General features: G+C 49.2%; 1 protein-coding gene across 10 annotated transcripts in view; it reads right to left on the bottom strand.

The window, feature by feature from the left end:
* The window catches only part of Tspan18 (tetraspanin 18), a 132,602-nt gene that overhangs the window by 94,795 nt on the left and 12,329 nt on the right, over positions 1 to 25,478 (bottom strand). For 2 of the 10 annotated variants that reach the window (XM_038330804.1, XM_038330811.1), the window contains exon 2: positions 14,141 to 14,205. The exons of the other annotated variants lie outside the window; for them this stretch is intronic. The gene's annotated coding sequence lies outside the window, so the exon portion shown is untranslated. The remainder of the gene's footprint in view (positions 1 to 14,140; positions 14,206 to 25,478) is intronic. 10 annotated transcript variants of the gene reach the window in all.

Genomic DNA, 25,478 nt, shown 5'->3' with positions numbered 1-25,478 from the left:
CCTCCCACATCAATAATTAATTAAGAAAAGACCTTAGAGACTTGCCAATAGGCCAGTATGAAAATGCTAGCTTGTGTCAAGTTGACAAAAAACAAACAACAACAAACCAACAAGAGCAGGAGCTCAGCAGGAGTCTTCAGGTCACTGAGGTGTGTCCTTGAAAGGTTTAGAGAATCCTCCCCCTCTTTCTTTTCCCTTCATCATTCGCAACATTAACAGTTTGCTTGGCCACACATTCTCACCAGGATGCTCCATCATAGCCCAAAGCAACAAGGCAACATACAACTGAGACATCCCAGACTGTGAGCCCAAATAAACCATGTCTATTTATAAGCGGCTTATCTTAGGCATTTGTTACAGTAGTACCTGGCTAATACACTGGCAAAAATATACTCCAAGGATAGAGTTGCAAGATAAACCACACAATGTTGGGCTAAGTCTAAATTTCAGATAAACAACAGATGAATTTTTCATTGATAATCTTAAATAGTTCATGGAACAAATACTTCCCGGGGCTGACTATACTAGAAATGGGCTCAGTCTGTTCAGTGCTTGCCATGTGACCCAGTTAGGGTCACTATTGCTGTGATGAAACATCATGACCACAAGCAAGCTAGGGAGGAAAGGGTTTATTTGGCTTATACTTCAACATTGTAGTCCATTACTGAAGGAAGTCAGGACAGGAACCCAGAGGCAGGAGCTGATGCAGAGGCCATGGAGAGGTGGTGCCTACTGGCTTGCTTATCTATGGCTTGCTCAGTCTGCTTTCTTATAGCGCCCAGCACCACAAGGTCAGAGATGGCTCACAGTGGGCCATACAGGTTGCCTACATTCAGATCTTATGGAGGCATTTTCTCAGTTGAGGCCCTCTTCTCTTCAATAACTCTAGCTTGCATCAAGTTGATATAAAATTAGCCAGCACGTCATGCAAGGAAGACCTAAGTTCCATCCCCAAACTGCATAAAAGCCAGCCAAGGTACTGTGATTGTTATCTCAGCACTGGGGAGGTGGAAACAGGAAAATCTCTGGAAGCTAATCGCTGAGCTCCAGGTCCCAGGAACAGAGTTTGATTCAAAAGCCAGAGTGGAGGGTGCCTGAGGGGGACTAGCACCTAAGCGTGTCCTCTGGTCTCCACACACAGAGGCACACACACACACACACACACACACACACATATACGCACACGCACACGTGCGCACACATACACACACACGCACACACACACACGAACATGCACATGGTCACACTTATTTCCTGTCCAGTTGAGCTCACATTTAATGGAGCATCCTTGACTGTGCTCGTGAGCTCTGGAAAGGTTCTCAGGAGGCAAGCAGACAATGGTGGCTGCTGAAGACAGCTCCATGCAGCAGCAGGGGTCCTTGCACTCTGGCATGCTGGGATGCAGCCGCACACACTGCCCTGCAGTGAGATATGGGAGTGAAGAAAAGCAGGAAGCCGACAGAGAGGCCCTTCGTGCCAGAATTCCGTGGAAGCCACGCCTGGGCAGGCATGAACAAAGGCAGGAAAGGAAGGGGCCTCTCATCCTGAGGGGAGCAACAGAGCTCGGCTGCCTTTTCCAAGCTCCCGACTGTTGTTTTACAGCCTGAACAATAACAGACACACTCACGCAACCCTTGTTATCTTTGGAGAACATCCTGGTGGTCTAACCTATTGAAAGCAGTTTGAGGCTGGAGATTGGGGTTTTCAATGTTTACACTGAGAGATGCTAGGAGTGCCTGTGAGGGAGAAGGAGAAAAGGAGGGTGAATGACAGAGGCCCCTTGGGCACAAGTGCCAGGGCTGGCCAGTCCCCATGTGGTAAGGACTTCCTAAGGACCATGGGGATTTCTCCAGCACGAGTGGCCAGCACTGTTCTGGCTCTCCTCGCTGCCTCCAGGCTGCTTCAAGGTCATGGATGGATGCTATTTGGACAGTGGACAATCCCAGTCCCAGCATCTGGCCTGAATCTCCTCTGTCACTGATCCTCTGCCTTTCTCAAGAGCCAATGTCCAGCCCGACAGTGTAAAACACAGACCAAGCCAGAGAACTTGGACAGCAAGACAGCAAAAGGGCTCTGCACCTCATCCACCAGACCCAGGGCCGCCTGCAGAACATGCCACCCTCATGGCTCAACGGTGCCTCAGAAGTCTCTTCTTTGAAGTTGATCTCGGTTCCTGAGGGACCTTTCCCACTGAAAAGACTGTCTGGGGAGTACTGGCATAAATCCAAGACAAAAACCCCCAGATCCCTATCTCTTGGTGTTTATGCAATTTTTAATTAGAAGAGCTGCTTCCACGCAGGGCTAAGCAGAAAGGGGAAGGCTGTAAAGGTGGAGGGAGGGGTAAGGGCAAGGACAGGGGTCCCACCGAGCTAAGCAGATGGGACTGACTTCTCAGAGGCCGCCAGGGTAAACTGCCACTCTGGGGACGAAGCTTTGCACTCAGTTCCCCGAACTCCAGGCCAGACACAAAGACGGCACCGAGACTCACTGCCCGTAGGAAACTACAGCTGGACATGTACCAATTTAGGACCCATCTCCAGGACAGGGCAGCAGGAGCTCCACAGTCACCTGGCAGGATCCAGTTACAGGTCCCTTCCCTGTCCTCACCGAGTTTCATCATCCCCACCCTCCTGCAAGAACCCATGGGAGTCATTTACCCATTACTAGTGAGGGAAGGGGGCGGTGGACTGTCCTCCTAGGGAGCCTGTAACAAGGGTAAGACTTGCATCCATGGGATGTTAAACCTTAAACCTAGGGCTGGAGAGATGGCTCAGCCAACAAGAGCACTTACTGCCTTTGCAGAGGACACGGGGCCGGTTCCCAGCACCTACGGGATGCCTCATAACTGCTATCAGTAACTCCAGCTCCGGGATAAAATGCCTCCTCTGACCTCCGTGAGTCTCTGCATGCAGCTGGTGCACATACATACACCCAAACTGAAAACTGAAAACCAAATCAAACCTGAAACCAACTAAAAACAAACAGTTTGGAGCAGGGTCAGAGATGAAACACTAATTTGAGAATGACCTTGTGGTGACCTAGGGTCTAAGCGATCCCTGCAATCTCTAGCAGGTTTTAATAGTATGTACAGACACTTCCAAAGAATATGCCTGTATAGCTTAGCCTGTCTGCCTGCCTTTCTTCATTTCTTCTTTCCTTGAGGGTCTGGTGGGTCAGGGAGATGGCTTGATTTTCTTGTGAAAAGTTTGTAATTCAGTCCCTGGTGCTCCTCCACAAGCCCTGGCATACCTATGCACACACACACTTTGTGTATTCATAACACATATATAAATATATTCATGCCTGTAGCTGGGCATGGCGGTGCAGCCTTAATCCCAGCATTTGGGAGGCAGAAGCAAAGGCAGGTGGATCTCTGAGTTTGAAGATAGCCTGATCTACAGAGCAAGTTCCAGAACAGTCAGGATTACATAGAGAAACTTTGCCTTGAGAAGATTGGGGGGGGGGGTAGAAATGCATGTATGTATGTATACATGCACACTTGAACAGTAAATTAAAAACATATAAAAGAAGGTATTGCCACGTAGCATAGACTGGACTAGAACTCGCTTAATCCTCCCACCTTAGCCTCCCAGGTGCTGAAACGGCAGGTGTGTTCACCACTCCCTTTCAGCCTTTGGCCTGTTAGCCTTTGAAGAGCATTCTGCTGTGTGGGGGATGATGCAGAGAGCACCCATTCATTTCAGCAGAGCCAACAGCTGTGGGTTCAGAGACTGTTCATTTCCAGAGCAAGGGGTCAGAGGCATCCAAGCTCCCCATGGTGCTGGCTATCCTGCAGTTAAATGACAGCTTTCAAATAAGCAGTAGAGCAGTGATAGCGGGGATGAGGATATACACGCGGATATATACACATGGATATATACACACAGTGATAACGGGGATGAGGATATACACATGGATATATACACATGGATATATACACACAGTGATAGCGGGGATGAGGGTATACACGCGGATATATACACATGGATATATACACACAGTGATAGTGGGGATGAGGGTATACACGCGGATATATACACATGGATATATACACACAGTGATAGCAGGGATGAGGATATACATGCGGATATATACACATGGATATATACACACAGTGATAGCAGGAATGAGGATATATACACACGGATATATACACACAGTGATAGCGGGGATGAGGATATATATACATGGATATATACACGTGGATATATACACACAGTGATAGCAGGGATGAGGATATACACATGGATATATATACACACAGTGATAGCAGGGATACGGATATATACACATAAATATATATATACACGGATACATACACACAGTGATAGTGGGGAGGATGATATATACAGAGTGATAGAGGGGATGAGGATATATATACATGGATATACACACACGGATATATACACACAGTGATAGAGGGGATGAGGATATACACACAGATACATACACACACGGATATATACACACAGTAATAGTGGGAATGAGGATATACACATGGACATATACACATGGATATATATACACAGATCTATACACACAGTGATAGCGGGGATGAGGATATACACACTGGATTGCTGCCAACGCTACTATCCCATGTGTACTGTTCACTGAACCTTGTGGGTGTCACTTCTAAGAATTTCTTCAAATACATTTTCCTTGGTGTGAAAATATTCTTAAGTGCATTGAAAACATGTGAATTCAGGAACGAGAGAGCTGGTTCAGTGGTTATGAATGCTGTCTGGTCTTCCAGACAACCTAGGTTCAGGTCTTAGTACCCACATGAAGGTCACAACTATCTGTAACTCCAGTTCCAGGGAACCCAACACCCTTTTCTGGCTTCCATGAGCATTGCATGCATGTGGAACATAGACATATATGCAGGTAAAACATTCATACACATAGAAGTAAATATTTTAAAGTATTAATCCTCAGGAGGTTTGAAGAAGTAAGGTTGTGAGTTCAAGACCAGCCTGGGCTACATAAAGAGGTCCTATCTCACAAAACAAAGCAATATCAATTTATTGGTTCTTGTGGCTTTGTCCTTCCTATTTAAAATTACATTTTTTAATTTTTTTATTTTTTTGTGTGTGTAGGTTCATAGGACCATGAATACCACGGCACACATGTGGAGGTCAAAGGACAACTTGGGAAGTCAGTTCTTTCCTTCCACCATGTGGTTCTGAGGGATCAAACTCAGGTCACTTGGTGGCAAACTTGAGCCTTCTTGCTGACCCTCACCTTGCTTTTTTTATGGGTTGTAGTGGTCACCTCCAGGGTCCCGCATACAAAGATCATCACAGACCTGACTATCTGAGCCCCTCCTCAGTATTCCACTGTAAGTGGTCTCATTCCACTCCTGTGACTGAAGACAATCTCATGCAGAGAGGTGGGTATTAAACACTGCCCCAGGGTGAAGTATGCTGGAGTAATAGCTGCATGTGTGCGCTGGATGTGGGGCTCCCAGCATCTTCCTGGGTGATCAGTGGATGAGAGAACTCAGGAGAACTCGGGGAAGCATGCAGTCTCTGCAATATGGGCAGACCTTGACCAACCCACTCAAGACCCAAACAGAACACAAGGCCTAAGTGCCTCCTCTGAAGGTGATGGGGAGCAGCGCACGAGGACCCTTCCCAGCCGGCAGCACTAAGGCCTTTATTAAAGAGACTTCCAGCAGCCCTGCTCTTCCTCTCCACCTTCCACCATGGGAGGACACAGCATGTCCTCTGAAGGAATTGTGGAGACAGTCTTCACTAGGTATTTTAACCTAAATCTGACACCTCAGTCTTAGTCCCCAGCCTCTACTCAGGAGGGGACAGGGGCATTTTTTTAAGTATCCAGCCTTGAGTATCTTGTCATAGCACAAAATGGACTATGCCACTATGTGAAAAAAGACTTCACCAGCTGACTTCCTGACCCAGAACACTGGCTCTCCTTGCTTCCTCTCTGGCCTGCAGATGGAACCCTGTGCCATTGGTTCTGCTGAATCTCAAGCTTGCCAAGTGCTGGCCCTGGTATTTCTCAGCCTCCATCATTGCAGAAGCCCATTCCTTGCAACACACACACACACACAAATACACACACGCAAACACACACATATGCACACACATACAAATGCACACACATACATACACATACACACACATACACATATTCCTATTTATTTCCATTCTATTGATTCTTATTTCCATTCCTATGAGAAACCCTGCCTACACCTAGGTATAACTACAGAACCAATTGCTTTCTCACTTGAGAAAGCAATAAGCACACGAAATTTGAAATAAAAAACAGGATAGGGCTGGAGAGATGGTTCAGCGGTTAAGAGCACACACTGCTCTTGCAGAAGAACTGAGTTCGGTTCCCAGCACCCATGTGAGGCAGCTTATAACTAACTTCAGGAGATCCAATGCCTCTGGCCTCCACAGGCACATCATTCATGTGCACACACCTACACACATTTATATAAATAAAAATAAGACAAATCCTTTTCTAAAAGCATTTCTACTAAGACACAAACAAAAGAAATACTTTAGTTTAGTACAAGACCCGTTTGGAAAAACTTAAAACTCTGATGAAAAGAATCAAAGAAAAACAAAGCATAGAAGGACGGTCCATGTCCGTGGGTAGGAGGACTCACTACTTTCCACTTGGTTTCCACAGAATCTGGCCAAAGTCCCTCAAGACATTTTGTGGATAATAACAAACTGATTCTAGGGTTTACATATATAGGCAAGGCAAACAAACACCCTAGTTAACCGGGAAAATCAACGGTGTTAAATAACCGAGGCTGGGAGCAGAAACTGCTGATGCTAAGACACACTGTACTGCCAGAGTAATCACGACCATGTGGAACCGGCCAAAGAGAAAACTGGTTAATGGAACAGACTTGAGTGCAGACATAGACCTCATAAATCCTGTCAGCTGGTATTTGACAAAGAAGCAAGGGTGACATAATAAAGAAAAGAGTCTATCCAACCGGTAGTACTGAGAAAGCTAGAGGCTGCACAAAAACCATCCCCACCATTGTTACCATCACTACCATCACCATCATCACCACAACCATCACCATCGTTACCATCACCATCACCACCATCATCACCATCATCACCACCATCATCACCATCGTTAACATCACCATCACCACCATCATCACCATCATCACCATCATCACCACCACCATCACCATCATCATCACCATCATCATCATCATCACCATCACCATCACCACAACCATCACCATCATTAACATCACCATCACCACCACCATCACCATCATCACCACCACCATCACCATCATCACCACCACCATCATCACCATCATCATCACCATCACCATCATCACCATCACCATCATCACCATCACCATCATCATCATCATCACCACCACCATCATAATCATCACCACCATCATCACCATCATCACCACCACCATGATCATTACCACCACCATCATCACCGTCACTACCACCATTGTCATTGCTATCACTACTGTCACCATCAAAGTATTCATCAGCATCATTTAAACAAAGGACTTTAACAATTTACAAAATTTACAAAATGGAGCACATACCTAAATGTATAATGTGAAGCTATAGAGAAAAACATTAAAAAAAAAAAACCTAGATAGTCCTGCCCAGTGTTGTAATCACACCTGTAACCACAGCACGGTGGAAGCCAGCGGGGACCACATGATGAGACTTTGTCTTATGAAGAAAGAGAAGAAAGGAGGGAGGGAAGAGATGAGGAAAGAAGTGAGTTCTTAGTCCTGAGAAGACGCGGATTTGATGGCCATGCTCGGGACTGTGGTCAGCCCAGACTGTGATTGAGTCAGAGACACCCTGGAAACGGCAGCACTGTGAAGACATGAAAAGATATGCAGGTGCTGGAGCGGGGGAGGGGAAATGGCCAGGTGGGCCTTAGACACCTCTAGAGGGGTGGCCTTGGCCTGTGGACGCTTCAATAGGACACACGTGCCGAGTTTGTTCTCACTTGTCAGACCCCTCACGTGAGCTTCAGACTGTAGGGCAGTGACACGCCAGCAAGTACTCAATGACCGTGACACTGTCTTGAGGAGGTGTGCCCTCCGTGGGGAGCTGCGTCCGTGGAGATGGCAGGCATGTTAGAAAACGCCCCATCTTCCCTCCAGTTTGCTATGAACCTGAAAGTTCTCTGGGAAGTAAGATCCATTTAGAAAGAAAATGAATGAAAAAAGCATCAGATTCCAGATCTCTTTCCTTGAGTCTACAGTGTCCTTCCTTCATGACATGAGATGGCTGCTCCCTTGCCCTGCCTGCCATCAGTGGCTCTTGGGACAGGTGACAAATGACAACAACTCACACAGTTGCACCACCAGCTGGGCCAGGCTTCTCCCTTCGCTTGCAGGATATTTGATACAATATTCTATTTTATTTTTTTCACAAGGAAAAGAGGCAGCTGGGTGCAGAGCAGGTCGGGAGACTTACAGATGAGGTTCGTTTCTACTGCTGCTTGCTGTGTGACCTTAGGCTGGTCCCTCGCCCTCTCTGAAGCTGACAGGGCCCTTCCTGATATAGCCCTCCCCCACTCAGTCTGCAGTTGAAGCCCTTCTCGAGCTGTGATTCTCAGCTCGGATTTGCATCATTATTAAACGGGTAGCGGCCGCGTCTGCTCATCGCTGCTGCTGCGCGACAGAGAGAATCAATTTGCTCGCTGGGGAAATGAAGACATTATTATCTCTCCAAGATGTCCAGAAATAGGGACGCTACTGAGCAAGCAGGCCTGTCTGCCTGGCTCTGTGACAACTGAGCCAGGGATCTGAAGGCTCCCAGGTGGAGGGTCCACTTGGCCTTGCCTCCTGTAGGGACCACAAGTGTGTCACCCCCAGCAAAACTTTACTTGTGTAGACTTAAAACTGAACTTAAGGGGCTAGAGAAATTTCTCAGGGCTTAGAGCACCTGTCGTTTACTGAGGCTAGGACTTGGTTTCCAGCACCCACATGGTGGTTCACAACCAGGGAACCTGATGACCTCTCCTCACCTCCACAGGCACCAGGCACACAAGTGGAGCACACATTCAGGCAAAACACTAATACACACAAAACAAATCTAAAACTACATAAAACAAAATAGCAACCCGGAATTTGTAAAGAAAAGAGGACACTGATCTGGGCTGAAAGCCTTCCAAAGGGGCAGAAACGGTAGGGCTGTTGTGAGTTACAGCTAGAAAGTTCTGGAAGGGACTGGTGAGTGAGAAGCAGACCTGGATGCTGAGACTCTGTCCCCAATACATATATCTCAGGCACAGAGCCAGGAGGACAGTAAAGGAGAGACGTGTCTGGAAGATGTTTTGGGTAGTTATGTTCCTGCTGGAGGCCCTGAGTCAGGCTATGTGGGGCTGGCAGCAAGATGATGACATCACCGTTTGGGAACACTGGCGCTCCATCATCGTCCCTGCCCTAAAGGCACAGCTGCCCATGAGCATCTTCACAGGCTCAACGATGGGCTGAGACCATCACCCAGGCTGGCGTTCTCCCTCAAGACCTGTGCCCTCATGCCTGGGGATGCACCACTGGAAAATGTGGTGTCCCCAGCCACTGCGAATCCCAACTGCAGCTTGAAAATGTGCAGGAACCCCAACGGATGTGGAACTCACTGTACCTCATAATCACATCTCACACCAAGGGCATAAGAGCTAGAGTCAGGCTGGGCTCTGAGGCTGAGAAGTGGAGTGACCCAGGCTGAGTCTGTCCAGAGGAGCGGTAGAGGAAGTCATCCCAGAGGGAGGCCAAGGTAGCTGGGGCCCCTCAACCGGCAGATGAGCAGAACCAAGTCTGGTATGTGAAGAAAAATAGCCACACTTGTTCTCTGCAACCCCAGAAAGCAGATTCAGGCCAGGTAGACAGCATACAGGCTCCTGCTCAGCCCAGGGAGATGCTCTGATCCATTAGAGCCATTCCCCTGCAGCAGCAAGAATCCCTGAGGGTGAAGAAGAACCCTGAGGGAGACAGCATATATTTTGAGTCACCGTTAAGCTACTTCAACTCTTTGCATGGCTGACCCATTGGGGCCTTTCCCAACCCTTTGTATGATAAGAAATAGAGTTTGGATCTACCTTTTTGAGCCAGGGAAAGAGCTCAGAGAAGTTGAGCAACTTGACCAAGGTCACACAGGAAGGTAGAGCTGTCACAACATCTAGGTCTAACTCCCTATAGGAGCAGAAAGGAAGTTGATCAAGGTCACCTGCCATCTCTGAGGTCTTACAGAATGTGTGTGGGATTCTTGATCTATCTGCCTTGTAGTCTCTCAGCTCCATCACAGCCCCTACCCACGTCTTCTCTTCTCCATCTTGCCAGCAGCCTCTCAGATGCCCCATCTCACCTGCTTGGAAAGCCCAGGCGTGCTCAACCTTGGGTAACTCTGGAGTCTTTTGGGGGTACAACAGTGAGCCTCAGAATCACACACAGAGCTACAGTCACCAAAACATTGAGGAACTGGTCTAGGGACAGATAGACAGCCAGTGGAATGGAGTTCAAAGTCAAGAAATGAACCCACACCTCAAAGACTGACATAAAAGTAAACTCCCATGTCCACGATTGGCTCATTCTCAGCAAGAGTAAGAGACAAACGGGGTGGGGAAGGATAGCGCCTGATGGAGCTGCGACAACTCCATCCCTTACCTCACACCACAGAAAAGTCAGGACTTCCGAAGCAGTCAATGCTCTAAAAATAACGCTAGAATTGCAAACTCCTGGAAGAAACCAGAGGTGGCTCTTCAAGACCTTGTGTTTGGTAATGGATTCTTAAACAGGACATCAAAGGCATGGACAACAGCAACCAAACAAAACAGAGCTCTGAGATTCCTCTGCTGGGGCAGAGGGGTCTCCATCACCTGCTCCCCTCCTGCCATCATCTGCTTCTTGTGGGCAGACTCTGCAGACTTTATAGAGGGCTGGCTGGCAAGATAGAAACCCCCCTCCCTCTCCCTCTCTCTCTGTCTCTCTCTCTCCCTCTCTCTTCCTCTCTCTCTACCTCTTTCGCTCCCTCTTTCCCCCTCTCCTCTCTCTGTCTCTCCCTCTCTCTCCTCTCTCTCTTCGTCTCTCTTTCCCTCTCTCTCTACCTTTCTCTCCCTCTTTCCCCCTCTCTCCTCTCTCTGTCTCTCCCTCTCTCTTCCTCTCTTTCCCTCTCTCTTCCTCTCTACCTCTTTCTCTACCTCTCTCCCCCTCTCCTCTCTCTTTGTCTCTCCCTCCCTCTCTCCCTCCCTTCCTCTGTTTTCCTCCTTCTCTTCCTCCCTCCTTCTCTCCCTCTGTCACTCTCTCCCTTCCTCTCTGTCCCTCCCTCTCTCTCTCCTCTCTCTCCCTCCATCTCTCTCCCACTCTCTCGTCCTCCCTCCCTCCCTCTCTCCTCTCTCTCTGTCTCTCCCTCCCTCTCTCCCTCCCTTCCTCTGTCTCCCTCCTTCTCTTCCTCCCTCCCTCTCTCTCTCCTCTCTCTCCCTCCATCTCTCCCACTCTCTCTTCCTCCCTTCCTCCCTCCCTCTCTCCTCTCTATGTACAAGGTCTCATTGTGCAGTCAAGTCTGACCCCTCTGGATCTTCTTGCCTCCCTCTCCCTGAGTGCTGGGACTACAGATGATTGACTGGGAGCTTCTTTTGTGCTGTCCTATGCACAGTGTGCAAAGCTGAGTAGAGAATTAGTGAAACGTGTCGCCACGCACGGAAGATGTATGTACCCTTTGGGTGTTCAACAATCAGTTTCAGGAGCAGGAGCGTGCTAAGTTCTCCCCTAACCTCTTGGTAGACATGAGCCCTGGAGCAGGTCACTAACTTCTTGGACACCCAAATGGCTCTACCCATAGGAAGCCTAGGAAGCTGACTTTTGGGTATAGGTGCAACCAACAGTTACCTGCTTGAAGGGTGAATGGGCATGAAAGCTCCCAGCTTGAAGTAGACGCTGGGAAAAGCAGCTCACACTCCTGATGGCTTCAAGCCCCAGTACAACAGAGCTGAGTGCTCGCTGACACAAGCCAGACCCCTTTCCCAGCCATTTTTAGAGCAGGCACAGGAAAAGGTACGTGTCTCCTGGGAAACATCACTGTTCGTTGATAAACATCCACTCCGGCGTCCGTCCGGAAGCCTGGGTATTTTTAGGAAGGCCCGCTGAGAGCCACAGGACCCCCAAGAGGGCTGCCATTGTGAACAGAGTGAGCAGAGCAGGTAACTCCCAGTGCTCCTTACCCTCCCTCACCACACCTGATAATAGTGCTGAGGAAGCAGGGAGTTCGTGTGACCTGGCCCAGAGAGGTACACTCTGTTCTTCTTTTTCAGAGAGGAGACATCATTCGCTCTGTAGGTATAGGTAGGCCCCAGCACGAGGTAGCACCCTGTAGCTCCTGGCCTCTACCTCTTGCTTTGCGGCCATTTTATGTTGTTTCCTGAGACTAGCATTTGTCTGTTTGGAGGAGGACCCAGGCTCAGCTGTGAGGCTTCCTGAGTCCCTCCTGGGGGTGACCCAGTAATGACTCCTGTTGCTTGCTATGTTTGAAGAGTCTGCAGGTGGGAAACCTTCCCTGAAGGATGGTCCTGGGAGGCAAGCTCTCTCCCAATAGCTGAGGCCTCTGATAAAGGAAACTGGGCAGCTCCAGGCTCTGTATATATCTGTGGGGATTGAGGCTGAGGTTACTGCTAGAGGTTGATGAACTGAAGGTGCCCAAAAGGCCACTGTCCACAAGAACCTCAGCCAATCCCAGCTTTTGCTAGCCACCCAGCCTTGGAAACAAAACTCACCCCAGGCAGGGAGCTGCATAGAGCAAAAACAGCTGAGGAATTGAAGCAGTGATGAGAAAGGAGGTTGAGTGTTGGCCAGTCATGGACAGCAGGGCCACGGACACCGGGGCCACGGAGAGCAGGGCCACGGACACCGGGGCCACGGAGAGCAGGGCCACGGACACCGGGGCCACGGAGAGCAGGGCCACGGACAGCAGGGCCACGGACACCGGGGCCACAGACAGCAGGGCCACAGACAGCGGGGCCACAGACAGTGGGGCCATGGACAGCAGGGCCACGGACAGCGGGGGCCACAGACAACAGGACCACAGACATCAGGGCCACAGACAGCAAGGCCACTGACAGCAGGGCCACAGACAGCGGGGCCACAATCAGCAGGGCACTTAGATAGGACATATCATCAGCCTACTGTACAGCAAGTCTGCCTGCCTTTCCCTTCCCCTGCTGACGGCAACTTTGGACATGGGGAAAACAACAGAGGGCTCACACAAGAAACTGTGTGGATACTTCTAGAATCTTTCTCAGTTCATCTCTCCCCAGGATAATGCAAGGAGATGTTACTCTAATAGTTTTAAGGACAAAAAAAAAAAAAAAAAAAAAAAACCAAGATCCTTGGGTATTTTACAAAAAGTTCAGTATAAAAACATAGAAGTCCAGGACAAAAGAACAAACCACTTTCATGCTTTCTCGGGAACCAGAATTTCACACAAAAACTTTAGTTAATAGGTTTGGTTTAACCTGAAGCCTCAAATCACAGACTAAGTAAGATACAGAACAACGGTGGTGCCATTCAGCCAGGGACTCAAACCCTGCCTGTCACTCAGTGCTATGTGACCTTGAGAAAGCCTCTTCACCTCTCTGACACCAAGTTTTCTCTTCTCTTTTAAAATGGAGGTAGAAACAGTGCCAAGATCGTACCCCGAAGTACACTGGTGGTTGCCGCTGGCCAGGAGACAGTAGGCCTGAATGCCTCATTCAGGAAGCTTCCATGAGGCCACTCAGCATTTCTGTGGTCTTGGAGACCCAGAGGCAGAATTCTGTCTTGTCATGATCGGTGTTATCATGGACAAGGGGACAGATACCTGTCCTGTGATGCAAAATGTCACTCTTAGCGTGGTGAGTTCTAGAGAGGTCTTGAGACTGGGTGGATGCTAAGGGTGACCAGATAGGGCTCATGGGAACTGCGCTCTCCTTAGGGAGCTACTTCCCACTTCCTGGATGGACCCCCTGCTGCATCTGCCATCCCTGAATTAACATAAAAGGCTGGAGATCCTGCCCTGTACCCCTAGGGCACGAGCCCAAAGGCTCTCCCCAGAAAGGTGGTCTTGGAGAGCAGGAAACAGATCAGAACTTTGACCACTGCCACTATGTCGTGAACTCCTACCTCTTCCAGCTGTCCTATTCCTCTCTGGGGGGAAAAGAGATCCCCTTGGAGTCTCCTGATTCTGGCTAGAGGAAGAAGAGGGAAAGAAAGGGTTAGTGGAGCATGTGCATGTGACTTCTGGGGCCACTTCTCTTCAGACACACACTCTCACCCCAGGATTCCCTTCCCCTCTAGTCTGTACCAACAGAGACTGCCAGAGCTGGGCACGGAGCCCAAGTTTCCCAGGATGGCATCCTCCATCATTTCAGCTTTCCTCCCCATTTTCCATCCTACATGCCAGCCCCAGATAACATGGATTCATGCACCCCTGGCACTGAACGGAGCAGAAAACCAGCCTCTGTATGTTTGCTCTGAGCTGGAAAGGGGCTTTCTGAGTCACTGTGAGCAGAGGAAAGTTCATCACCACCTGAGGAACGCAAGCTCTCTGGGAAGACCTCAAATTTAAGGTACTGTACAACCAGAGGAGACGGCTCAGTTCCACAGTGTGGCCTAGAAGCCCAGCCCTTCCCTCTCTGGCTTTCCTGTCACTTTACAGGTCAGGGGTAAAATTCACCACATCCTAGTGACATCCTGGCTAGCCAAGACTTAGGCTAGTACCAGGAACTGGCTTGTCACAGTAGAGCTGAATAAAATAAGGCTTATAGCCACCGTAGCAGAGAGGTGGGAGCAAGGTCACAGCTGTGACACTCTGGTCACAAGAACTAAACCAAACTGAGCAGTGGAGGAGGCCCTGTCACTGCACGCCACCTAAGACAGGGACCAGGACACCACCACGAGAAAGCCTGCCCACTTCAGGTTGAAGAACCTGAACACGGAAGTTCTCAAAATCTAAACAGAAAGTTTTGGCAAGGCGGGGACTAGATCTCAGATCTGGGGAGCCCAAACTGACGAAAGTACTGGTTCCACGTGGGAGAGGCTCCAGTAGATCAGGGATGGGTTTAAGGTCCTCCTTCATGAGAGGAACTCTCAGTATGTTAACTGGTGTGGAGTGGTATGGCTAGAGACTTGGTTTTAGTTGGCTATCTGTGCAGTACCATCAGGAAGTGTGAGCCCTGGGAAGAGGACCACAGTTGAAGGAATCTAAGGTTCATACATGTTCTCATGGGTCAACATATGCACACCATATATGCATATGTGCAGCCTTGGACATATGCACAAACACATGCATGTACACGCATTTATGATGTGTGTGCATGCACACAAGAGTGTGCTATCTCTCACATACAGACACATGTGCATACACATGAACATACAGAATTTTCATTTTGGAGGGATGTTTGTTTGTTTGTTTGTATTTCTGAGACAGAATCTCACCCAGCCCAGGCAGACCTTCAACTCACTATGCATCCAAGGCTTGACCCTGAACTCCTGATCCTCCTGCCTCCACCTCCCCAGTGCTATAAACCATCTCTGCCTAGAGTGTTCATTTTTAGACACAGAAGTGACCATCCTTACTTATTCATTGGAAATACTCAGAACATTAGCACAGCCTGAGGACTGTGACCCACACCTACTGCTGTGTGACTGTGCCACACACAGCTCTCTGACACACAGAAAACAAACGGAGTCTTGACACTTCAGTTGTCTGTGGCAATGCACCCCTTTGAGTGTAAGGATGCACACACTCTTGGCTCTTAACGTATTCCATGGTCCTCGTGGACCAAACTTCTTTACCATCTGCTTATCAGATACCACAGCCATGTCCATCCCAGGCCACAAGAGCCTTGCTACCACCGAATCCTGGTGTGCTCATCAGCACGTCTGTATCAGATAGACTCACAGTGAAGTACAATCAGAAGGGGCCTCTTGTCTTACTTGTAAACTTAAAGCAAGGGTTCTGCTTCGGTTATGTCTGTTTTGGTCCTCTCCCAGGGGATGAGACACAGTGTCCCAGGACAAAGGGAGGAGTCTGACGGCTGGTGAAGACAGATGTCCAGGGTTCCACTGCCCGGGGCACCTCTGAGGAGCAGGAACTGCATTTACTGGCTCAGAACTGATAATGAGTTTTTATGAGCTCAGGGGAACACTCAGAACACGTATTAATGTCAAGCATGCCCGTCAGCCATGCAGCTTGAGCGAATGTCACACATTAACGAAATTAAAGGCTCCAGCCAGAAGCAGCTGCAGGCTTCATGTCAGGAGGTTGAACAAGGCCCGGTTCTGACAAAATCACTTTCCACACCAGCTGCTCCCACTGGAGCGTCTCTAGGGCAGACGGATCCCACCTCCCTGCACCTTAAAGGAGATGAACTGTTGCCACACAGTCAGGAAAGACAACCCCCTGCCAAGCCCTATCCCACGGAGGCCACTCTGCTGGGAGCGCATTTCCATCCCTTCTGCCCCCGGGGAGAGTGGTTGTCACCCATGTTCCATTTAGAGAACCCTTGGGAGACAAGAAAAAGGATTCCAGGAAACAAGTGTGAAAAGATAGTAGCCAGATGACGTGGGCAGTGACCTCTGACCTGATGAAAGGAAAGGCCTGGAGTCAGGCAGGAGGGGCTCACTCCCACTCAGCTTCCACTCTTGTAGGTCAGATTTATCTTGGGCAAAGCTCCCCCAGAGGTCTGAGGTTTCCCTGGCTGAAACCAAAAACCAGCTCAGCAAGGGGCTTGAGTACAAAGGATCTATATACACAGAGTCTCAAAGCCTCACCTGGGAGAAAGAGCCAGGTTTGGTGACGTGGAAGCTGATGGGGGACTCCCTGAGAAAGGCAAAGACGGAGGCAGCAAAGAGCCTGACGCCAGGCTCCAAGATCATAATCACTGTAATTTTAAGTCCATCTAATAGTGCCAGTTAATTTAATTAATTATGACCTCACTTTTTATATGATACATTCTGGTTTCTGAGATGCTAAAAAGTAATTTTGAAAAAAGTGGTACTTTAAAAAATCTACCACAGTGAGAGTTTGGGTTGGAGGAACTTGTGGCTCGCGCTCTCTCTCTCTCTCTCTCTCTCTCTCTCTCTCTCTCTCTCTCTCTCTCTCTCTCTCTCTCTCTCTCCATACCTTTTCCATACCTTTTGATTTAAATACAGAAGGTTGGGGATGGAGAGATGGCTCAGCAATTAAAAGCATTTGCTGCCCTTGCAGAGGACCTAGGTTCGATTCCCAGCACCTACCTGGCAGCTCATAACTATAACATTGGCTCTAGAGAATCTGATGACCCCTTCTGGGCTCCTCGGGGAACAGACACACATTTGAATCATATACATACATGCAAACAAAACATTTCCTTACACACACATTAGACAAATAAGTAAATACAGCAAGTTGACAGAACAAGGTGTACCCCTTTGATAATGTCCCCACCTTTGGAATGTTGCCTCCTGAGTCCTCACAACACAGAACCATTATGAAACCAACATGACATTCACTGGTCTGTGGTTTCCCAGGAAGCCTTCCTCCTCTGGCTCCTTCTTCTAAATCCTCCATCCCCATGGCTTCTACCCATGTCCACCCAGGCTCAAGTTCATGACTGCCTGTCCACTGGCTGCGGAGGGCATCATGGCTTTGCTGCCAGTGTCCAGCTTCCGTTCCCTCCAGCCTGCTGTCTCGGCTGTCACAGTGAGCATGGTATCTGTCTGCAGTGGTCTCTTTCTGCCAGTATACAGATCTTTATCATCTGGTCCCCCAGTGACCCTCCAGGCCCGTCTTCAAGTCCTCACAGTAGGAACACACGCTTGTCAAACTGAACTCACCTAAACCCTGCCAGCATGCTGGGTCCTGCCTTACTCATGTTCTCTCTACCTGGAATTCTTTGTCCTTTTCCAACTCCAAGCTTTACTTCCCCAGTGCTTGCCAAACTCCCAACGCCCTTCAAAACCTTCCTTCAACTATCTTTTCTGGAGAATCTTCCCAGTATCACCACAGATATAATAAAACATGGTTCTATTATGTTCCCCTAGCAATTTGAGTCTGGATATAGGGGCAACGTAATATATATTTTCTGTTTTTGTGATTTTTTTCCCCACCTACTAGATTATAGTCTCTGCCAAACTAGGAATGGTGTCTTTCCCCACTTATTGCCCTTCTCCTTGTGAGCCTCAGGCCCAGGCTCAGTAAACAACAGTTGGCTAGATGGATGGATAGCTGCTAGGATGATGGATGGAAGGCAGGAAGAGAATGAATCATGGCTGCAAATAGTAGTTAAGTTGGAGTTGTTGGCAGGAATGGAGAGATATAGGGTGGGTGGATGTGTGTGGGTGGGTAGGTAGACGGTTGAGGGGGTAAATGAATGAGGGGTTGATGCATGGGTGGGAGAATATAGTGGGTGGGTGTGTGAATGGGCGCAGGTCAGAGATATGGGTAAACGGGTAGGCACAGAGATGACTGGGTGGACGTGTAGGTGGGTAGGTGAACGGCTGGATGATACAAGGACAGATGGAGGACAAATAGGATCATCAGTTAAGGGGTCAAGAACAAGGACCTGAGATCCCCAGCACCCATCAGCTAAGGCTAAGGAAGAAGGATCCCTGGGCTAGCTGACTGGACAGTCTAGACAAATCACTGAGAGACCCTGTCTCAAAAAATAAGGTGTTGGGTGGTTGAGGATGACACCCAGTGATGATCTCTGGCCTTCACATGTAAACACATGTGAACACACAGAGACATACTTTCCCTCTCACACTGGTGAATATGCTATGTGTATTTATTTACCAAAGTAAAAAAAATTAGGAGGGAAGGGGAGTGGCCAAAATGAGGAGTCCCTAGCCACGATTCTCGGAGTCCACCCCCTTTCTCTGAGGCTTCTGCCTAGAGAGCAGATGTGTCTCCTCCTCATTCTCAAGCCAGCATTTAATCAGCAACAGCTGGACTCTGGAATATTCCATACATTGTTCCATGATAGTGTTGAAGAACATGGGTTTAGTCTCCCTGTGTGGCAGGACCCAATTCAGCAGGCTGTTCCAAGAGGAAAACAGCCAACCTTTTCCCAGGCAGTTCCTGCCTGAAGCCTTTCCACTCCATCTCTTTCTTTCCCTCTCTGCACCTCCCTGCTTTACCCTGGCTCCTTTCTCTCCGTTGGAGCTTCCCAAGTCAACTCCTTGCTCCTGGTGAGTCCTGAGACCAGGACTCTGGGTCTCAGGACCCAGAAGAGGCTGCGGTGTCCAGATGCAGCTTTCCCTGAACACCTCACGGGGCATCCATACCAAGTCCCAGAAACCAGGCTGGCCCGTTGCCACCTAAAGGCTTTGTCGCTGACAGATAAAAGCTCCACAGTTCATGGCTCCAAACCAAGCCATGGCTTTGTTTTTCTTTGTTTTATATTAGCTACATGGGGGGTTAGTTTGGGAGCAGAGGGCAAGCAGAACCCAGGCATTCTGGGATGCATTCCTGCTTTGTTCTGTATCTCATGGTCCCAGATGACTCTTAACAAAGCTGCTGGGGTGCTGAGTACACCCAAGGCTCAGCAAGGCTCTCCACCTGCACTTGCCTGGTGGGGGTGGGGGTGGGGTGCTTCCACAGCACTCCTGTCACTCAGCCTCAGCAGGCCTAGTAATGAAGCCTCGAGTCAGTCCACTAATTGTGTCCCAGAGTCTCAGTAGGATGGTACTGGGACCATAGTGTGCCCAGTGGAGGGCCATTGCAACAGCACAGGGACTCCAGGCACTGCAGCAAGAGTCCTCCAAGGGTCTTATAGGATGTCAGAATCCCCGCCCTTTCTCTACGGGGCCTCACCAGGATTCAGTTGCACATGTGTGCTGTGGCTCCCGTCACCTCTGCCTGTGAAATGGGCATGTTGTGCATGTTTCCCTGCAGCTGGTGTGGGGTAGGTGAGAGTTGGGTTCAATTCAAATGTGAAGTGAGGTCCTGGGGTGTTCTTGGCCATACGCTTCTCCAGACCAGGGTCAGGTGACTCCAGATAGGATGAAATGGGGCGCAAAGGAAGCTTGATGCCAGCTGATAGCAGGAGGGCCCCAGGGCCATGTAAGATTCCCAGTCTGAGCCAGTTAGCAGCTAGGGGGCCTGGGGAGGCAGAAAAGACAAATGCCAGTGTACCAACCCCATGGATTAGCATAGAAGCTGTAGAGTCCTGGTGCCCATTGTTAATAACCCTCCTGTCCTGCCTCCCATCTGTTCAGGGGCTTGGGGACTGTCTGTGACAATGGCACTTGCCAGACACGAGTCTCACTGTGACTTCCTGTGCAGATCTGCCTTAGACAGGGGGAAGGAGAGGGTATGGCTCAGGAGCCCTCCTGCCATCAGCTGGCACCAAGCCGCTTTTGAGCCCCATTTTACCTGATCTTGGCCTGGAGAGGAATACGACCAAGAACACCCCAGGACCAGACCTCACTCCACATTTGAACCCTACTCTTATCCCTCCCCCACCAGCTGCCAAGAAAACATGAACAACATAACCATTTTACAGGCAGAGGTGATGGGAGCCACAGCGCACATGTGCAATTGAATCCTGTTGAGGCCCCGTAGAGAAAGGGTGGGGATCCTGACATCCTAGCTCCATTGGCTGCTGCTCACCCATGATTGCAAACTTGCTGGCATTTGACAACAGAGGAACCAGCAAGCCTTGGTGACTTCAGGGACTTGTCTGTAGAGGTGGAGCCTAGACTGGCTTATTCCTAGTCTTAAGACCCATAACCTTTCTATAGAGCCATCTTCAAGAGAAACCTGTGGAAAATGTGGGTATTGCAGGACTTCCAGCAAGAGATGCATGTTCCTAGATAAGAAAGTGAGGATCAAGAGGGCCCAAGGCACCGTCCAAAGCCACAGAGCTAAGCCTGGATGAGGGAGAATCAGAGCCCAGGACTGCAGCCAAAGTCACCCAAGCTATGACACCATGCACTTGGTAACCAACGCCATTGTGTGTGGCTTGTCCATGGAGACACTCAAAGTGCAGTGCTCCTGTGCCACTGGGCTGCCTGAGTTTTGAAGGCTTCTGGAACCTCTCATGCTCTGGCCCAGGAGTCTAGAACGAAACCAGTCTCTGTGCTAGTGTTGGCTTTGGTGTGATTTGTCACCACACTTTCCAGACCTTCAATGCCACATGGCTGAAACGCGCAGCCTTAAACCTGCAAATTCTGTCTTCAGCACCTTCAATGACACATGGCTGCAACGTGCAGCCTTAAACCTGTGAACTACGTCTTCAGCACCTTCAATGCCACATGGCTTCAATGTGCAGCCTTAAACCTGCGAACTACGTCTTCAGCACCTTTAATGCCACATGGCTGAACGTGCAGCCTTAAACCTGCGAACTACGTCTTCAGCACCTTTAATGCCACATGGCTGAACATGCAGCCTTAAACCTGCGAACTACGTCTTCAGCACCTTTAATGCCACATGCCTGCAACATGCAGCCTTAAACCGGTGAACTCCATGTCTTCAGCTATTTTGCCTCCCAGAGAAGCAGTATTTAAAAAGCCACATGGTGGTAATAGAGATATTTTAAAGTGGCCACCCTGCCGTTAGAAAGGAAGCCGAAAGCTGAGAACTTGAACCTGCCGCTGAGGGAAGAGCCCAGCTGTGGCAAACCACAGCTTTCCTTAGCAGCTGGGACTATTAATTCAGACTTTATAACCCGCAGGGCTGTGGTGGAGCCCAGGCAAACTGCACCTCAACTCTTTGTAATTCTTCCCTGGTCCCACATAAATATTCGCGAATGCAGAAGGGGCTGCAGGAGGTAGGAGCACAGGGCTATTAGCATTTTGATAGGGTCTCCCAGCACATGAAACTACAGGGCTTTAAAATTCATAGTGCAAAGATTAATACAGCCCTCTGCAACTCCCTTCCCAGTTGGAGGTGGCCAGCAACTTTTACCCCTTTTAGGGCCTTGATTGAGAAACAAAGAAATACAGAGAGCCTAGTTCATCCTAAAAGAGAAGAGCCAAGGCCATTTTCTATGTGGAATGTGTCCAGCCCTCTGAACTCTAAATGGCAGAATCAGGAATGAGGACTGGGGATGTCTGTACTCATAGACAACAAGGAACCCTTGCCTGTCCCCAACAGCTTGGCTCGTCTGTTTGTACAGACAAAGGCTGGCCTCTGCTGTAATCATTGCGTGCAAGAATAATTGTTGCCTGGGATGAGAGGCTCAGGGAGGAACTTCAGCTCCACAAACCCCTGAACCCCAACAACTCTGTCCAGCTGAAAAGGAGACAGGAAACGCGACAATGAAAAGCACAGTGAAACACAGTGGTGACTGCAGCAGGTCTGGTGGTGCCTTGGACGGACAGGCCGCTCTGCGACGGGGCCTCCATCCGACTGTGTTTATCGGCTGCTCACGTCTCTGGAGTCTTCCTGGCTCTTCCTCAAACCAGGCTGATGAAAATGCACATGCCTCTCACTCTCCAGTACCCCCAAAACCAAAACCCAAGACGGCAATACATACATCACTGTGTGTGGAAGGCGTGGCCGTCTCGTGTCTCCGTGACCAGGATACTCGGATGCTGTTAAGACTTGCATCATAGGGAAAGGCGGGCAGAAGCCTGGCCTCCCACCACCGATCAGCCCACCCAGAGAGTGCAGGACTCTCAGGTTCCAGAGGAGTGAACTTTGCGGGGCTACATAGGAACTTGCAGACTTCTTTTCCTCCCTTGTAAAAAGTATCACTCCCGAGGTTATAGCTTTATCACCCTGCGCAGGATACTAACCAGTTTCACATCCTCCCCCAGTGCCTGCACCATGGCCGCCTCTGGTCCTCAGAACTGCCGCCAACTTCCTGCTGGCTTCTTCAGACCAAGCCTCATCGGCCTTGGACTGCGTTCACACTAGATTTGTATGTGGGTCTGGTTTTCATTTTTTCTCGATTATACTGACAGTACATGCTCAATTATATGTGTGCTGTGTCTGATATGGATACACATGTGTATACACACATGAACAGAAATTATCAACAGAATCTCAGTAGCAGAAATCGAATTGGCACATGACGGTCCATCTTCATTGCCTACTGGATTTGCAATCCTCTAGAAGACACGTCTCTGGGAACGCCTGTGAGGGTGTTTCCAGACTGCTCCACACAGAGAGGATTATGTGATGGCACTGTTTTGTGGGGTAGGGTCTAGAGCTGAAGAGGAAAGAACAGGAGAGCTGAACCACAGCATCCATCTCTCCCTGCTTCCTGCTGGATGTGATGTGACCTCCCACCTCGAGTTCCCGCTGCTGCGATGTCACAGCCATGACGACTCTTAGGTCACAACTAAAAATAACCCTTTCCTACCTGAGTGCCTTCTGTCAGATGTCTCATCACACAACCAGAGCGGACCTAGTATGTGGTTTCACCAGTGCGTAGTTCATAAATGGGGCTAAGTCAGCTTGGGTCCTCCCTGACCTGAGCACTGTCAGGGGTTTCCTGGGCAGTAAAGACTGGAGGAGCAGGTGCCAAAGAGGTGACTTGGGGGTTGGGCCCAAGTTTGGGTCCCGGCACCAGTATGAGTCGGCTCGAAGCTACTGAAACTCTAGCTCCAGAGGTTCCGCTGCCTCTTCTGGCCCCCACGGGCACCGTGCTCACAAGCACACCCCCCACAGGCACAGGTACCCACATAATGTAAAATAATTCTTGAAATTAAAAAAAATGGAAAAGGAAAAATAAGAACCAAAAGGCAGGTGGGACATTTCAAACTCTTTCTCCATATGAGTTAAGGCAGAGGGGACTTTCTACCACTGTAGGCAGTGGTGGCCTGCTTTTAAGGTGGCTGTCATCTCTTGCCTGATCCCTCAAGGTTAGCGCTTACCAATAAACTGGTAATATTACAATTTTTTACATTCATTAATTATATGTATGTGTGTGTGTTCATGTGTGGACCGTGGTATTTGTGATCTTCAACTTTGGAGACTCAATTCTCTTCTTCCAACATGTGGATTCTGAGGCTCATGCTGGGTCGTTGGGATTAATGGCAAGTACCTTTCCCACTGAGCCAATTCTCCAGCCCTCAGGTTTTAATTTAGTTATTTGGAACATTCTAGCTGGCCTGCCTCCATTTTGGGTGGCCTGCTGGGGCCTAATAGAGCTCAGTCCAAAACAATGGCCTCTCATAAACTGTAATTAACAACACACACACACACACACACACACACACACACACCGCACCACACTCTACACAGGGAGAATACGGGAAGGAACACAGGCAAAGTGTTACATTTAGGTAGTTGGCACATGCATGAATGTGACTCTGATAAACAGAAAGGAAACGGGCAAACATGATTTTCTAACTACAGACTCATGCACGCTCCTTACTGAGAGTCCTCAAGCTAAGAGCTAAGGCAAGCTGCTTGCTTCCCATAGGCACTTCCCTGAGCCCTCACGGGATGGACTACGACACTGAGCCCTGCACCCTTTGATAAGAGAGGGTGGCTCCAGTCCTCACAGTGCGGACGGGCACAGCAAGTAGCCTGAGATTCCAGGTCCAGACACCGAGTCACCTCTAAGCCCAGGCGCCAGTCTCAGAGCCTGCCTCTCCCTGTCCTCACAGACGCTTGCTGCCTGCCTCCCAAGTGGTGCAGGAAGAAACAAACACATCTGTCGGGCTGCCAGGGTCAGGCTTGCGGAAGATGGTGTCCCCACCCACTCCCAGAACACAGAGCATGCTGAGAGCCAAGCTCAAGTCATGCCAGCCTGAATTAAACTCACATGTGTCTCCTCATTATGGGCAAATAGGCTCTGGTTTCTATTCTGCACTTCCCATCACATGGGGACAGTGGACATACAGAGGGATCCCCCTACCTCCTCCGACTGTATCATCACCCCAACCACAATGAAGGACTGGTTGGCTACTGCATCATAAAGGGGCAGCTTGCCTCCAGCCAGCAAATGTCTCAGCGCGCGGGGAGGGCTCCAGTCTACAAACTCCAGGGGACATGGCTTGTCTCTAACTCACTGGCCTTGGCCAAGTCACCACGCCTCTCTAAAACACATCTTGTCTTTAAAATAAAGGGGACCTGAGCCCCAGCTTTTCTTCACTGGCTCTTCATCTTCACAGGGGGTTTTACAGTCATTGGAGACTCTTGTGATTAATTCTCACAGAAGGGCCTCATATAGGGGGTTACTGCTAGTTAAATCCATGTGGAAATTTGAGGGAAAAAAGTTATAAGATGTATTAAACCAAACTGGGTGGGGACTGCAAAAGAAGGGAGTAGGGGGAGGGGCAGGAAGAGATGCCTCACCAAAATAGAGCTTTCATGAGAATCAGCTCCTATGTGACATTGCACTGACCACAATATTTAGTTGGTTAGTTAGTTAGTTGGTTAGTTAGTTTGGCAAATATATTTTCCTTGGATTCCAAACACCTGTATGCTTAGGCTCAGGCAAGATCATTTGGGTAAATGCTGTCTCAAAAGCACCCCAAGAAAAGGCTCCATTTTCTCCACTCTCAGTGGACACCCACGCAG

The sequence above is a fragment of the Arvicola amphibius genome, chromosome 5 (assembly GCF_903992535.2).
Source record: "Arvicola amphibius chromosome 5, mArvAmp1.2, whole genome shotgun sequence".
Taxonomy (NCBI): Eukaryota; Metazoa; Chordata; class Mammalia; order Rodentia; family Cricetidae; genus Arvicola; species Arvicola amphibius.
This window is presented reverse-complemented; position numbering and strand designations above follow the sequence as displayed.